The following is a 16973-nucleotide window of genomic DNA, read 5'->3' on the forward strand; positions in this document are numbered from 1 at the left end:
ATAAAGTATGTAAGCTGTGAAAATCTGCTGTACAGTAGGTGTGCTTGGGTCCTATTTTTAGGAACACCAATACAAAGACTCACAATAATGTCTGATTGAGCGCTAAAAACGTTATGACATACCCCATGCCCCAAAAAACGGAATGGAATTTTAATTTTTTTTACTGAATGAGACACCTAGAATGTACATGAAAATAAAGAATGTGGGTTTTACAATACTAACTATGAACGATAAAACACTGAATATTGACAACATAATAACGTCACACCCCCTCTCGATCCGACATATTTTACAATCAAGCGAAACGCAAAAAAAATGTAACAAACACAGCAAAATATGAACACGAAGGGTAAAATGTATCTGATATATCACTAAGCTTTACAACTTTGTTGTAAAAATCTCCTTCCGCGTCTATCCCTGACACCTGCATTTCAGGCTGGCCGCTATGGAAACACTCTGTGGAAACGCTCCCCACCCACACTGCTTGGTGCCTCGTCTGAGCTGCTCAATGACTTAGATTACCATAGTAACTAGAATATCATGCAAAAGCGCAGATTCCAACCATTGAAATACTTTGTATAGTTCAAGACTTACTGTCATTTGAAAACATCACTGCACATCATAATGGCAGCTAAAAAAATTATTTGGGAATGTCCGGCGGGCCAAATTGAAAAACTTAACTCCTTAATTTGCCCAGATCTGGCATAGACAGTGGGGAAAAAGGCATGTAAAACTAAAATATTGATCACTTAATTGCAAGTTTTTGTCACCCTGGTCCATGATTACTCCTGATATGTTTAACATTATAAGCAAAACTGAAATATAAAAGAATCCCCATTTGCAGACTTCCCTGCTCTTCCATCTCCTCCTCCATAGACATCATAGCGTGTTTCCTTGTGCTCTTTCAGCACTTCCTCAAGTGACTTGACGAAAACATCAGCAGAAGAGGACGCAATATGGAATACTGGTGTCTTACCTTCTTGTCTCTTGTTTTTGAGTGCCAGGTGCCTCATGTAACAAAAGTTGCATAGATATACTACTACCACGTGCAAATCCAAACACATTTCCTTGTTACAACATAATCAACCTGGAATTGATCCCAGACGTGTGCGTGGCGAGGCACGCCCAGACCCCGCCTAGGCCACGCCCCCCTTATAAATACGAAAAAGAAGCCATGTGCTTGAGCTAGGCCAGCTATGCCCAATCACACGTCAGTTGAAGGTGCGTCTTTCTAGTGTTTCGAGCGAATGGTAGAGCGATTGTCAGCCTGTCATTGCCGTGTCTCCGAGAACTGAACACAGGTTGAAATAAAAAATAAATGGTCTGGTCGGGACTAAAGTGAAGAAGAAGATAGATGTGCGTGGCCAAAACTGACTCGGGGAAATTAGCACAGCACCTCCGTTTGAAAAGACAGTCGCTGCAATGATATGTGAAACTTCAGCAGTGGTGGGTGACTTTGACAACCCCCAATATGAATACAATTTGTGTAACTTTCAACATGAAGTGTTCATACTACTCACAGCCAGATTATGGTTTCAAACATGCCAGCATATCACAAAGGATACGAAAGACTCTAAGGCCCTGTCTACATTAAGCCGGATAACTCCTTAAACGAATAATTATTTAGCCTAAGCCCTGTGTCACCCACACTAACCCATCGTTTAAGTTTCCCCTCCTTGGATCATTGTTTACACGGGTAAGTGTGCCGTGTATTTGTTGAATCTCCAACTCTGAGCTCTGTGTGGACTCATCGATCGTTTACAAAGTGAGTTCGGAGAGGAAGTGACGTCAGAAAGAATGCGCCACAGCCAGATTCATAACAACCGGTTTCGTAACTCTGAGCTAACCACTGGAAAGATGGAGGCGAGTCATCCGCGATTGCAGCTATTTCGGATGCAACACATCCCAGACGGCAAGAGAACCTTGGAATGTCCAGGTCAGTTGTGATTTTAAATACAGAAAAACTTCATCCATTTGACACATTGTTTACTTTCACATGTCCATTAAAGATTTGATTAATTTATGATGGCTCAGGTGTGATTCACTACAATAGGGCCCCACAGCACACTGGATTCCAGTTAATTGCAATACCACAACACTGGATATTGTTCAGATAAGTTACATTTAATTTAAGAACTTGCACCCAAAGCAACACTGGAGGTGACTAGTACGTGCGCATTTTCCGCGCATGCGTGCTAGGTTGCGTTGCGCTGGCAGACGGAGAAGGGGAGGGGGTCTTAAACGACGGCATTATGTGTGTGTGGACGAGGATAAGGTTAGGTGGCATATACCCTGTATAACAGGGGTGTCCAAACTTTTTTCACTGAGGGCCGCACACGGAAAAATTAAAGCATGCGGGGGCCATTTTGATATTTTTCATTTTCAAACCACAACAAAACATATAGATTTTTTTTTTTTAACAATTAGGGGTCCTGGGGCCCGTAAAGGGTCTCAGTCATTAAAATGTTAAAAACAAGTCAAATTATTAATGCCTTTTATTATATATGCCTTTTCTGTCAAAGACAACTTTGTTTTTTATAGTAAAACTGAAATATGCAGTATTTCCCCCACCGCCCAAAACATTCAGAAAGCAATGTTTGATGTGAAGTAATTGGAGCCCTGAAAAGATCAATAATGCAGGACACCATTGATTTTATTTTCATTATTATTTTTGATTAATCACAGTGAAAAGATAAATAAAATCCCACTAAATATCTTTGGGATCCAAAAGGTACCCCACTCATAAAGTGATACATTTTTATTATTATTTGTTTTACTTTCAACACTTACGAGATCAACTTCAGATATATCTGTCAATTTTACGTTTGAACTATTATTTTGTTTGTTTTATGCTCTTTTGTCAAAGAAAACTTGGATGTTTTTATATGGCAACCACACAATATATGCAATATTTTTCCACATAAAACATTTTAATGTGAAATATTTGAAGTAATTGGAGCCCTGAAGATGTCAATAATTCATTGTTATTGATTTTTTGTCTTTTTTTTTTTTTTTTTGAGCGATGGCAAAAAAAGGAAAATAAAAATAGACAAAATTAAAAAAACAGCCTGCATGGCAGCTTTGTGTCAACATTGCAACGTTTTCTAGTTAGATTTCAACTCATTCCACTTTTTAAATATTGTTTTGATTTTTGTAATGGCATTTCCAGAATGTGTGGCGGGCCGCTAAACAATTAGCTGTGGGCCGCAAATGGCCCCCGGGCCGCACTTTGGACACCCCAGCTGTATAACCTTAGTGCGGAAGCAGCCTAACTCTTGTTTGATTACTCAATTTATTATTACCCCACAGGAGGGCTTCTTGCAGTAGCAGACGTAGTTGTGACAGAAAGGCGGGCCATTCTTCCCCGGTCTACGGTGCCCAAGCTAGTGCTGAAGTCACAGGAACACATTGCGTGTCTATATTGTAGGTTAAAGCCCGAACGACCACAACTGTGTGTGACCAACATATCCACAACCTGTAGAAACGTGCGTACGTCAGCCCCGAAGTTGGCGTAAAGCAGCGCACATTTCTACATCGTCAGTCTTGATACATCTCGTTCTGCCGTTGTGTCCTTGGGCAGGACACTTCACCCTTTGCCCCCGGTGCCGCTCACACCGGTGAAATGAATGATGAATGAATGGTAGGTGGTGGTCGGAGGGGCCGTAGGCGCAAACTGGCAGCCTTGCTTCCGTCAGTCTACCCCAGGGCAGCTGTGGCTACAAATGTAGCTTACCACCACCAGGTGTGAATGAATGATGGGTTCCCACTTCTCTGTGAGCGCTTTGAGTATCTAACAATAGAAAAGCGCGATATAAATCGAATACATTATTATTATTATTATCTCATCTTTGCCGTGAAAAAGGGCGTACGCCAGGTTTTTTTTTGTTACGTGCTCTTCGTTCTCGGTTTTTCAACAGGTTCTAACTCAGGATCGAGGGGTGCAACTGATTTGGCTTGAGTCTTTTACATTTTTTCCATCCAAATTCAATCAGGCTCTATGATGGATACACTGCTGAGGGCTCTGATTGACGTTAAGTAAGGTGTATTTATGTTACGTACGGCGGGGGAAGGAGACGACACCACGGCAGGAATCAGTTCAATAGGTTTATTGAAACTGATGAAATGTTGGAGTGTGTTTTGATTGATTTATTGAGACTTTTATTAGTAGGTTGCACAGTGAAGTACATATTCCGTACAATTGACCACTAAATGGTAACACCCGAATACGTTTTTCAACTTGTTTAAGTCGGGGTCCACTTAAATTGATTCATGATACAGATATATACTATCAGATATTTACTATCATCATAATACATCATAATTATTTACATTATTTACAATCCGGGGTGTGGAGGAGGAGGAGGGGGGGGGGGGGGGTTATGTTTGGTTGTTATCATCAGTCATCAACAATTGAGAACAGAGAAATGTATATTGAAACAGTGTAGGTCTGACTTGGTAGGATATGTACACAGCAAGTAATGGACATAGAGAGAGAGAGAGAGAGAGAGATCAGAAGGCATAAGAAAAAGTATATACATTTGATTGTTTACATTTGATTATTAAGGGTGTTAGTTTAGGGTTGAAGTTGCCTGGAGGTGTACTTTTATCGCGGTTTTGAAGGAGGATAGAGATGCCCTTTCTTTGATACCTGTTGGGAGCGCATTCCACATTGATGTGGCATAGAAAGAGAATGAGTTAAGACCTTTGTTAGATCGGAATCTGGGTTTAACGTGGTTAGTGGAGCTCCCCCTGGTGTTGTGGTTATGGCGGTCGTTAAGGAAGTAGTTTGACATGTACTTCGGTATCAGGGAGGTGTAGCGGATTTTATAGACTAGGCTCAGTGCAAGTTGTTTTACTCTGTCCTCCACCCTGAGCCAGCCCACTTTGGAGAAGTGGGTAGGAGTGAGGTGTGATCTGGGGTGGAGGTCTAGAAGTAATCTGACTAGCTTGTTCTGGGATGTTTGGAGTTTAGATTTGAGGGTTTTGGAGGTGCTAGGGTACCAGGAGGTGCATGCGTAATCGAAAAAGGGTTGAACGAGAGTTCCCGCTAGAATCCTCATGGTGCTTTTGTTGACCAGAGAGGAGATTCTATAGAGAAATCTCGTTCGTTGGTTGACCTTTTTGATTACCTTGGTTGCCATTTTATCACAGGAAAGATTAGCCTCTAGAATGAAGGCTAATCTATATCCTGTATGCTACTCTATGTAAATGGTGTAAGACGATGTGTAGAATTAGCATTGTGAATGTTACCAGAGGTTGTTGTTTGTGCGTGTTGGATGAATCCTTCGTCAGACCAAAGGGGTAAGGCGAGAAGTGGTCCGTGGGCTAGCGAGAGGTCGGGGGCTGGAGAGAGACGACGAGGTGGGGGTCGAGGATCGAGGGAAGCAGTCCAAAGTCCGGTGGGAAGTTGAGGCACACAGCTCGATCACAGGAAACTGAGGGAACACTGCGGGGAACACGGAGGACATAAGACACGGGCAGAGGTAAAGCACAGAGAGAGCCGGTACGAGGAAAGAAGCCAGAGATGGGATGCTTACTACGAGGAGTGAACTACGTTCCGGCACTGGATATTCCGGTCCGCTGGTCTTTATGCCGTCTGCCCTCATCAGACCCAGGTGTGCTGTTTGATGATTGCCCACATGCAGGAAGAGCGTGTCCCGGCACGCTTCTAGCAGATGACATGCGAGATTACGCATGGGCCATGACAATTTTGTATGCAAAAGATTGTTGATCATCAATATGCTCATATTGCACTCATAATTCTGCAACGTAATGCAGAGGGACACAATACATGTTTTAGTTTGCAGCCATTTTCATTCTCAAACTGCAAAATGACGTCATGAGAAGACACCTGTGCATACAGGACACAAAACAAACAGTGTGCCAAAGAAACAACTGACCATATTGTCGTCTGGAGGTTTGCTTTATGGACAACATGAACCTGTCAACAAAGACGTGTCCCGGTGGACGACAATGGCCTAAGTAGGAGGCAGAGTGAGAAGGGCATGCCGTGCTAAATGAAGTGCAAAGTCAGCCCTTTGCGTGTTTTTATTGGGCAGTCAAGTGGATGGTGCAGCTCAGTGGGGGCAGCAGTTTAAAGAGGAGGGAAGTTTCTTTCACACTTAGGTGTCTGTGCTGCTAGAAGGCCCATTCAACATGATGGAAGTGTCCAGCAGTGGTATTCACACTTATTTGTGTTTACATAAAGACTTGATTCATTCCTACTACATGACTGCAGCAATCACAAAGAGGCTGTCTGTAGAGAGGGTCCATCCTCTTGTCGCCAGCAGCGTTTATTTACACAAGTGCAGAGAGGATCAAGTATTTATTATAGGTATGAAGAGGACCTTACTTACACAAACACATTTTTCTATTATTAATGAGTACAACCGCAGGGTGGTCCGTATGCAGAGGTGGGGAGTAACGTGCTACATTTGCTTTGTTACATTTACTTTGTTACATTTACTTAAGTATTTTTTTTAAAAATTTACTTGTCAGAGTAATTTTAATCCAACATACATTTTACTTTTACTTAAGTATTTTTGTGAAGAAGAAAAGCTACTTTTGCTTTGTTACATTGTTTCATTCTGACCGCTAAATTTATTTATATCAGGGGTCCCCAAACTACGGATCCGCCCCGCCAGCATCCCAAAATCTGGCCCGCGGGAAGTCCCAAGTTTAAATAAAAAATAAAAAAAAAATAAAGTATCTATTTTTATTTTTTATTTTTATTTTTTCAAATCTGTCCTTTCTAATCCATTTTCTACCGCTTGTTACTCTCTGTGTCTCCTAGCCACTCAGGCAAATCATATTGTCTAAAAATGCATTGTCCCATCGACATCATCGCACTTGGAATATATATATATATATATATATATATATATATATATATATATATATATATGTATCAGTGGCGTGCGGTGAGGTTAATGTCTGGTGAGGCACGACTGCATCATCACAGTCAAATTTACAAACATATGAACCTGCAGTGCAGGTGTACCTAATGTTGTGTCCCTGCGGTCGTTCGCGGCTCCTGCAGCGCGAGCATTGTTGTTTTTGCACTTGTTAAGTGACTTTTTTTGGGTGGATTCGGTCTTGCACGTGGAGGGTTTGGGTGTGGGCTTTGGTTGGTGTGGCCGCGGTGCTCCCGTCGGGCGGTGCATTCTGCGGCGGAGATGCTTGGCACCAAGAGGCGGGGTTATGAGACGAGCCTCACACAGTGTGTCTCCGCAGCAGATTTATGATCGCTCAGCACTAAAAACACGTTACACACATACAGTTGTTGACAAAATACACTGTACATTATATACCTCAGCTAACTAGACTATGGAAATGTATAATATAATTCATATAGCAATACGGTCTCACTGCACAGCAGGCCAGCAGTTAGCCGAGTCGCAATCCATGGTGAGGCACAAGTGCCTCAACTGGCTGCTGATCACCGCACCGTCTCTTCTCAGTATTTCAACGGCAAATGTGAAAATAAAAATAAAAATAATCTAAAACTGGTGAAGTTAAATGGAAAATAACTTTAGTATAATCACTGGATACATATAACAATTTAATTAATTTTTTTTTCTTTTTCTTTTTTTTTTCTTTCCATGATGGCAGGTGAGGCCCCGCCTCCCCTGCCTCTAGTGACTGCACGCCACTGATATGTATGTATATATATATATATATATATATATATATATATGTATAAAAATCTCCTTCTCACCCCGGTGGGGTGGTATCTGTGTCATCCTCAAGCTCGGGTCCTCTACCAGAGGCCTGGGAGTTTGAGGGTTCAGCTCAGTATCTTGGTTGTTCCTAGGACTGCGCTCTTCTGTTAAAGTAAAGTTAAAGTACCAATGATTGTCACACACACTCTGCATTTGACCCATCACCCTAGATCACCCCCTGGGAGGTGAGGGGAGCAGTGGGCAGCAGCGATGGCCGCGCCCGGGAATCATTTTTGGTGATTTAACCCCCAATTCCAACCCTTGATGCTGAGTGCCAAGCAGGGAGGTAATGGGTCCCATTTTTATAGTCTTTATTATGACTCGGCCGGGGTTTGAACTCACGACCTACCGATCTCAGGGCGGACACTCTAACCACTAGGCCACTGAGTAGGTTCTGGACTGAGGCTTCAGATGTTGTTCCTGGGATCTGTTGGAGCCACTCTCCCAATTTGGGTGTTATTGCTCCGAGCGCCCCCACTACCACGGGGACCACGCTAGCCTTGACCTTCCACATCCGTTCCAGCTGCTCTTTCAACCCTTAGTACTTCTCAAGTTTCTCGTGTTCCTTCTTCATGATGTTGGCGTCGGCTCTATATACACTACCGTTCAAAAGTTTGGGGTCACATTGAAATGTCCTTATTTTTGAAGGAAAAGCACTGTACTTTTCAATGAAGATAACTTTAAACTAGTCTTAACTTTAAAGAAATACACTCTATACATTGCTAATGTGGTAAATGACTATTCTAGCTGCAAATGTCTGGTTTTTGGTGCAATATCTACATAGGTGTATAGAGGCCCATTTCCAGCAACTATCACTCCAGTGTTCTAATGGTACAATGTGTTTGCTCATTGGCTCAGAAGGCTAATTGATGATTAGAAAACCCTTGTGCAATCATGTTCACACATCGGAAAACAGTCTAGCTCATTATAGAAGCTACAAAACTGACCTTCGTTTGAGCAGATTGAGTTTCTGGAGCATCACATTTGTGGGGTCAATTAAACGCTCAAAATGGCCAGAAAAAGAGAACTTTCATCTGAAACTCGACAGTCTATTATTGTTGTTAAAAATTAAGGCTGTTCCACAAAATTGTTTGGGTGACCCCAAACTTTTGAACGGTAGTGTATATACAGTATGTATATATATATATATATATATATACATATATATATATATATATATATATATATATATATATATATATATATATATATATATATATATATATATATATATATATATATATATATATATATGTATATATATATATATATATATATATATATATATGTACAGCCCGGTCCCCGGCCAATTTTTTTTTAACCAAATGCGGCCCCTGAGTCAAAAAGTTTGGGGACCCCTGATTTATATCATAATTATTCATAATCTATTGATTACCGCTTGCAAAGACGTTTTCATATGGCTGGTCAGCAAACCTTCTTCCAGCGGGCACTGTCACATGACTCTGTTTCACCCATCCAGCATAAGCACTATTGACGTTTGAAACCATTTCCCGGACTAGGTCAATCCTCATTACCTGTATTGTTAATAGCCTCTTTCTAGCGGTTTTTACTATTTATTACAGTAAAGTGAAAGACGTGTGGTTTTGTCTCACATTGGGGTTTGTGAATGATTCAAAAAAAAGTGCAAGCCACCTGGTTTAAAATGAAAATTGGCCAAATATTTTTTTTTAACAAAGGTCAAAGGTCATCATCAACCAGTTTTCAAATATCAAAGCTTTAAGGTTCGGATTTTAAAACTAATTATACCTAAGATGCTAGGTTAGGTTTAGAGGTCATCCCAATACAGCAGTGTATATGTTTTTAATGTACTATTTTTAACTTTTTTTGTTGTTGCTTTTTTTAAATTTTATTACTTTTTTGCATTTGAGCAGAGTTGAGGACAACATTTATAAGAAAATTACAATAAAAAAGAGCATATTTCGGGTTCTTAGGTGCACGTGTGCGACTGGAATGTCGTCTCCAGTCAGCTGAGAGCTGATGAGGCCAAAGAATCAATACACTTTTGTTGCTTGAACAACGCAGATGATCATATGACAGAGACACAGACAACGTAGAGACATTATGCTCAGTGTGCAGCACGCCAGCGGAGATTGATTACAGATGCTAATCATGAACACTAAGTAGTTTTGTTTGTTGATTAAGCTTTTTTTCATGAAACTGTCAAAAGCACACACGCCACGTTGAGAATAAAGTCACTTAAAGTACACTATAACAAAGATAGATATGTTTTTTTTTGTTTTGTTTGTTTTTTGTCATGTCCAGCTACTGAGGCAAATCATATTGTTGATGTAGATGCCCATAACTGCTGTACAAATTTACTTTACAAAAGAGAAGTATGGGATATTTCTCTTGTTGCCTTATTTGTATTTGACTTCATTAAATGTATTTATAAGAGGGGGATAAGACAGAGAGACAACAACAACAGCAAACACAACAATAACAATAACAACAACAACAACAGAACAATATCAGCAAATAGGATATGTACAAATATGATAGTAAAAGTGATAGCAAAGACGCAGTTAGTGAAATAAATAATATTACAGAAATGACAATGAACATTATTACACTACAAATGGAGCAAAACAAATACTGATAGAAATAGCACTATTGATAATTAATGATAACAATAATTACCTCTAATATCAACAATACAATTGTTCAAATGCAACAATACATATATGTAATGATAACTTGAAATACAAAAGAAAGCAGATAAATGGAGGGTAATAAAAAGAAGCCAACTATATTAACCTTGTAGCTTGTTATAGTAACAATAGGTTAAGCTCTGTCAGTGTGCCATGTGTTACCCAGGCCAACAACGTTAATATATGTTTGATGAAACGTGATTATATGCATGAGTGTATGTATGTACAGGTATATGTATTTGTATATGTACAGTATGTGTGTTATTACAGTGAATGTATATGTACAGTATGTATATACAGTCGTGGTCAAAAGTTTACATACACTTGTAAAGAACATAATGTCATGGCTGTCTTGAGTTTCCAATAAATTCTACAACTATTATTTTTGTGTGATAGAGTGATTGGAGCACATACTTGTTGGTCACAAAAAACATTCATGAAGTTTGGTTCTTTTATGAATTTATTATGGGTCTACTGAAAATGTGACCAAATCTACTGGGTCAAAAGTATACATACAGCAATGTTAATATTTGGTTACATGTCCCTTGGCAAATTTCACTGCAAAAAGGCGCTTTTGGTAGCCATCCACAAGCTTCTGGCAAGCTTCTGCTTGAATTTTTGACCACTCCTCTTGACCAAATTGGTGCAGTTCAGCTAAATTGGTTGGTTTCCTGACATGGACTTGTTTCTTCAGCATTGTCCACATGTTTAAGTCAGGACTTTGGGAAGGCCATTCTAAAACCTTAATTTTAGCCTGATTTAGCCATTCCTTTGCCACTTTTGACGTGTGTTTGGGGTCATTGTCCTGTTGGAAGACCCTACTGCACCCAAGACCCAACCTCTGGGCAGATGAGTTTAGGTTGTCCTGAAGAATTTGGAGGTAATCCTCCTTTTTCATTGTCCCTTTTACTCTCTGTAAAGCACCAGTTCCATTGGCAGCAAAACAGGCCCAGAGCATAATACTACCACCACCATGCTTGACGGTAGATTTGGTGTTCCTGGGATTAAAGGACTCACCTTTTCTCCTCCTAAATTATTGCTGGGTATTGTGGCCAAACAGCTCAATTTTCGATTCATCTGACATCATATGGACCAAGATAAGACCTTCTGAAGGAAAGTTCTGTGATCAGATGAAACAAAAATTGAGCTGTTTGGCCACAATACCCAGCAATATGTTTGGAGGAGAAAAGGCGAGGCCTTTAATCCCAGGAACACCATTCCTACCGTCAAGAATGGTGGTGGTAGTATTATGCTCTGGGCCTGTTTTGCTGCCAATGGAACTGGTGCTTTACAGAGAGTAAATGGGACAATGATAAAGGAAGATTACCTCCAAATTCTTCCGGACAACTTAAAATCATCAGCCCGGATGTTGGGTCTTGGGCGCAGTTGGGTGTTCCAACAGGACAATGACCCCAAACACCTGTTAAAAGTGGCAAAGGAATGGCTAAATCAGGCTAGAATTAAGGTTTTAGAATGGCCCCCCAAAGTCCTGACTTAAACGTGTGGACAATGCTGAAGAAACAAGTCCATATCAGAAAACCAACAAATTTAGCTAAACTGCACCAATTTTGTCTAGAGGAGTGGTCAAAAATTCAACCAGAAGCTTGTGGATGGCTACCAAAAGCGCCTTATTGCAGTGAAACTTGCCAAGGAGACGGCGTGGCGAAGTTGGGAGAGTGGCAGTGCCAGCAATCTGAGGTTTACTGGTTCAATCCCCAGTTCACCCTTGCTCCTGATGGGACTGGTTAGCGCCTTGCATGGCAGCTCCCGCCGTGAATGTGTGTGTGTGAATGGGTGAATGTGGAAAATAGTAGCAAAGCGCTTTGAGTTCCTTAAAAAGGTAGAAAAGCGCTACACAAGTACGACCCATTTACCATTTACCAAGGGACATGTAACCAAATATTAACATTGCTGTATGTATACTTTTGACCCAGCAGATTTGGTCACATTTTCAGTAGACCCATAATAAATTCATAAAAGAACCAAACTTCATGAATGTTTTTTCTGACCAACAAGTATGTGCTCCAATCACTCTATCACCAAAAATAAGAGTTGTAGAAATTATTGGAAATTCAAGACAGCCATGACATTATGTTTTTTACAAGTGTATGTAAACTTTTGATCGCAACTGTATGTATGTTTGTACCGTGAATGTACATGTACAAAGATAGATATGTAAAAGGCATTACTCTCGTCTGTACTGAGGGAGGCACTGTTGTACATGTTGAATGATTACCTCCACAATAATCACTCAGGCTTCTGTGCTTTTATAGCCATCTATTTCTTTACCTCCCTTTTATTTTAACGCCGCAGGAAGCAGTCCATGAAAAGGTTGCTTCAGGAAAAGCTATCAAGCTTTGAATTAGATGCGTTTGAGGGGCAGAAAGCCGGGCTGAAAAATAGCTCACAATGCTTATTTTGTCAGACAATGAGGAACGTGATCCACTAATCCCACCGCCACAGGTGCACAAATACCTGTGTAAGCAGAGTTAATACTGATAAAAGCTCCTGGAAGAAGAAAAAAGGAACTGGAAAAAGTTCCCACACTCCACTGTTTTGTTTCCCCCTTGTTCGCCTTCTTTTTTTTTTTTTTTTTTCAAACCTGCCAAAATGTAAAGCAGCGTGCCAGGCATGAATGATGTATGTGTGTGTGTGTGTGTGTGTGTGTGTGTGAGTCGTGTAACTCACCTGGTGGTGAGACTTTTTGTCTGGCCCCCATTCAGAGAGCGGCCCGCGAGGCCAGCCCCTCCCCGAGGCAGCGCTGTTTCCCAGGTCGAAGATAGCAGACGTGGGAGGAGAGTTCTCACCACGCTCCCTAACCGTTCTCACTGCACCTGATTGGCGGAAGGTTGCCTCATCGCTGAAATGCGACCCCACCGCTGCACGGAGGCAGGTGCGTGAGGCCGTGGGGGCCCTGGGAGCATGTCGGCCTACGTGCCAGACTCTGGGACAAACAGGAGGAGGAGGAGGAGGAGGAGGCAGGCTTTACTCAGCTTTGTCAGACTCTCAAGATGTCCAACATGCAACATGTGTACAGCTGCTGCATCAACCTGTGGACAGGTACACACAAACAGTGCATATGTTGCCAATACATATAAGCAAATGAGGCCCTGGCATCAAACAAGGGCGCCTCTTACAAGCAGTGGTTATCACAAAGGAAGCTGGTGGGGAAAAAAGAGGTTTTACTGGCCTTGGACGTATACACTGTTTATACTTTGTTATTGATTATGTAAACCAGTGGTCCCCAACCTTTTTGTAGCTGTGGACCGGTCAACGCTTGAAAATTTGTACCAGGGTGAAATAAAAAAAAATAAAAAAGATATATATTTTTTTTTTTTCAAAAAGAAATACAATCATGCGTGCTTACGGACTGTATCCCTGCAGACTGTATTGATCTATATTGATATATAATGTATATATTGTGTTTTTTATGTTGATTTATTAAAAAATAAAATAAAAATAAATATATATATATATATATATATATATATATATATATATATATATATATATATATATATATATATATATATATATATATATATATATATATATATATTTTTTTATTTCTTGTGCGGCCCGGTACCAATCGGCCCGCGGACCTGTACCGGGCCACGGCCCGGTGGTTGGGGACCACTGATGTAAACGGTTTTTCCAATTTTCTTAAGCTCTGGAGAAAAATAATATAAAAGGCTACCAAAATACAGTATGTATGACATCAACATTAGCGCTGTCGTGATTAGTCAACTTAGTAGACCAGGGGTGTCCAAAGTGCGGCCCGGGGGCCATTTGCGGCCCGCAGCTAATTGTTTACCGGCCCGCCACACATTCTTGAAATGCTATTGCAAACATTTTTAAATAATTTTAAAAAGTGGAATGAGGTGAAATCTCACGAGAGAAAGTTGCAATGTTGATACAAAGCTGCCGTGCAGGCTGTTTTTTTTCTTTTGTCTTTATTTTTATTTTTTTGCTATTGCTCCCAAAAAAAAAAAGTTTTTTTAAAAATGAATGTTGTAATGAATTATTGGCCTATTCAAGGCTCCAATTATAAATATTGCATATGTGGTTGCGGTATAAAAACAACTTTTTCTTTGACAAAAGAGCATAAAACAACCAAAATAGTAGTTCAAACGTAAAATTGACAGATATATCTGAGGTTGATCTCGTAACTTAAGTGTTGAAAGTAAAACAAATAATAATAAAAATGTATCACTTTATGAGTGGGGGACCTTTTAGATCCCAAAGATATTTAGTGGGATTTTATTTATCTTTTCACTGTGACTGATTACTCAGAAATAATAATACATTTAAATAAATTGTGTCCTGCATTATTGATCTTTTGAGGAATCCAATTACTTCACATCAAACATTGCTTTCTGAATGTTTTGGGCTGTGGGAGAAATACTGCATATATCAGTTTTACTATGAAAAACAAAGTTGTCTTTGACAGAAAAGGCATAAAACCTTTTTTTTTTTTTTTTTTACTTTATATCAACCTAAAGTTGATATAGAGATTTACTGTAAGTAGAGATGTCCGATAATATCGGTCTGCCGATATTATCGGCCGATAAATGCATTAAAATGTAATATCGGAAATTATCGGTATCGGTTTTTTATTATCAGTATCGGTTTTATTTTTTTTATTTTTTTTTATTAAATCCACATAAAAAACACAAGATATACTTACAATTAGTGCACCAACCCAAAAAACCTCCCTCCCCCATTTACACTCATTCACACTCATTCACACAAAAGGGTTGTTTCTTTCTGTTATTAATATTCTGGTTCCTACATTATATATCAATATATATCAATACAGTCTGCAAGGGATACAGTCCGTAAGCACACATGATTGTGCGTGCTGCTGGTCCACTAATAATACTAACCTTTAACAGTTAATTTTATAAATTTTCATTAATTACTAGTTTCTATGTAACTGTTTTTATATTGTTTTACTTTCTTTTTTATTCAAGAAAATGTTTTTAATTTATTTATCTTATTTTATTTGATTCATTTTTTAAAAAAAGTACCTTATCTTCACCATACCTGGTTGTCCAAATTAGGCATAATAATGTGTTAATAACACGACTGTATACATCTGATGACCCTGCAGCTGACCCAAGGCGCTGTAGGAGGCGCGTCAGGCATACTTGCCCAGCAGAAACAACACCATATCTGTACAATCAATCGGTTGATATCGGTATCGGTTGATATCGGTATCTGTAATTAAAGAGTTGGACAATATCGGCATATCGGATATCGGCAAAAAGCCATTATCGGACATCCCTAACTGTAAGCGTTACATTAAAAATTAAAATAATAATTTCACTTATTTTTAACATGTTAATGACGGAGACTTATGGTCCCCGGGAGCCCTGAAGGTAATAACAAAACAAAAAATCCATATATTTTGTTATGGTTTGAAAATTAAAAATTTCAAAGCGGCTCCCTCATGCTTTAATTTTTCCGTGTGCGGCCCTCAGTGGAAAAAGTTTGAACACCCCTGTAGTAGACCGTGGAAATTAGAATAGAATATAATAGAATACCTTTTATCGTCACTATACACAGGTACAATGAGATTAAAAGCAACTCCAGTATCGGTGGGGCAGTCTACAAATATGCAAAACATAGGAAGGAAAGCAAATAAAAATAGTGCAAAAGGAGGTAAGGTGCACAGTCCGGTCCTGAGAACGAATATTCTGAATGTGTTGTTTAAATATTATACTATATACATATATACAGAAGCATTTAGACTGTGGGTGGAAAGTAAAAATTTCACACAGAGAGGTGCTAAACTATAAAATCAGTGCCTACGAGAGTTCACCGTGGTTATGGCTTTAGGGAAAAAACTGTTCTTGAGTCTGTTTGTCTTAGACCTGATGACCCTTTAGCCCCTCCCTGAGGGCAGCAGGTCAAACAGGTCAAAGCCAGGGTGGGAGCTGTCCTTGATAACGTTGGTAGCTCTGCTGAGGCAGCGGGAGGTGTAAATAAAACATCGTATCCACTTTAAAATATTTCTCCTCATTTTCAAAGCCATCCATAACCTCTCTCCATCTTATCTCTCTGACCTGATCCATGTCGCCACGCCCTCACGTTCCCTAAGATCCTCTTCATCCATCCATCTGACTGTCCCTTTATTTAAACTGTCCACCATGGGTGCCTGAGCTTCCAGCCGCTCTGCCCCACATCTTTGGAACTCTTTGCCACCAGACCTTTGAAATTTGGAATCAATATCCCTCTTCAAATCAAGACTCAAAACACACCTAAACCTGACTGCTTATTCATTGTAATCATCTTTTCTTCTCTATCTTTGTTGTTGTTATTATTGTTGTTTTTATCCAATTTAATTGTATTGTTTCTATCTTGTATGGTGTCCTTGAGTGCCCAGAAAGGCGCCTTATATATAAAATGTATTATTATTATTATTATTATTATTAAATGTCTATCAGGGAGGGGAGAGGGCAGCCGATGTTCCGCTGTGCTGCCTTTACCATGGATGGAAATTCAGTTTCGACTGTTCGGTACAGGGCTTCACTTTTTCCACATTTTGTTATGTTATTCCAAAATTGGAATAAATGTATTT

At 39.8% G+C, this 16973-nt stretch overlaps 1 long non-coding RNA gene across 1 annotated transcript in view; it reads right to left on the minus strand.

Moving 5' to 3' along the window:
* Positions 1 to 13297, minus strand: part of LOC133653174 (uncharacterized) — a 32433-nt gene extending 19136 nt beyond the window's left edge. Inside the window, exons 1-3 of the long non-coding RNA XR_009826677.1 lie at positions 13079 to 13297; positions 5538 to 5668; positions 5251 to 5446 (exon numbers count right to left, since the gene is read on the minus strand). This is a non-coding gene — a long non-coding RNA (uncharacterized LOC133653174). The remainder of the gene's footprint in view (positions 1 to 5250; positions 5447 to 5537; positions 5669 to 13078) is intronic.
* Positions 13298 to 16973: the final 3676 nt, after the last annotated feature.

Source organism: Entelurus aequoreus, linkage group LG07 (genome assembly GCF_033978785.1).
Source record: "Entelurus aequoreus isolate RoL-2023_Sb linkage group LG07, RoL_Eaeq_v1.1, whole genome shotgun sequence".
Taxonomy (NCBI): Eukaryota; Metazoa; Chordata; class Actinopteri; order Syngnathiformes; family Syngnathidae; genus Entelurus; species Entelurus aequoreus.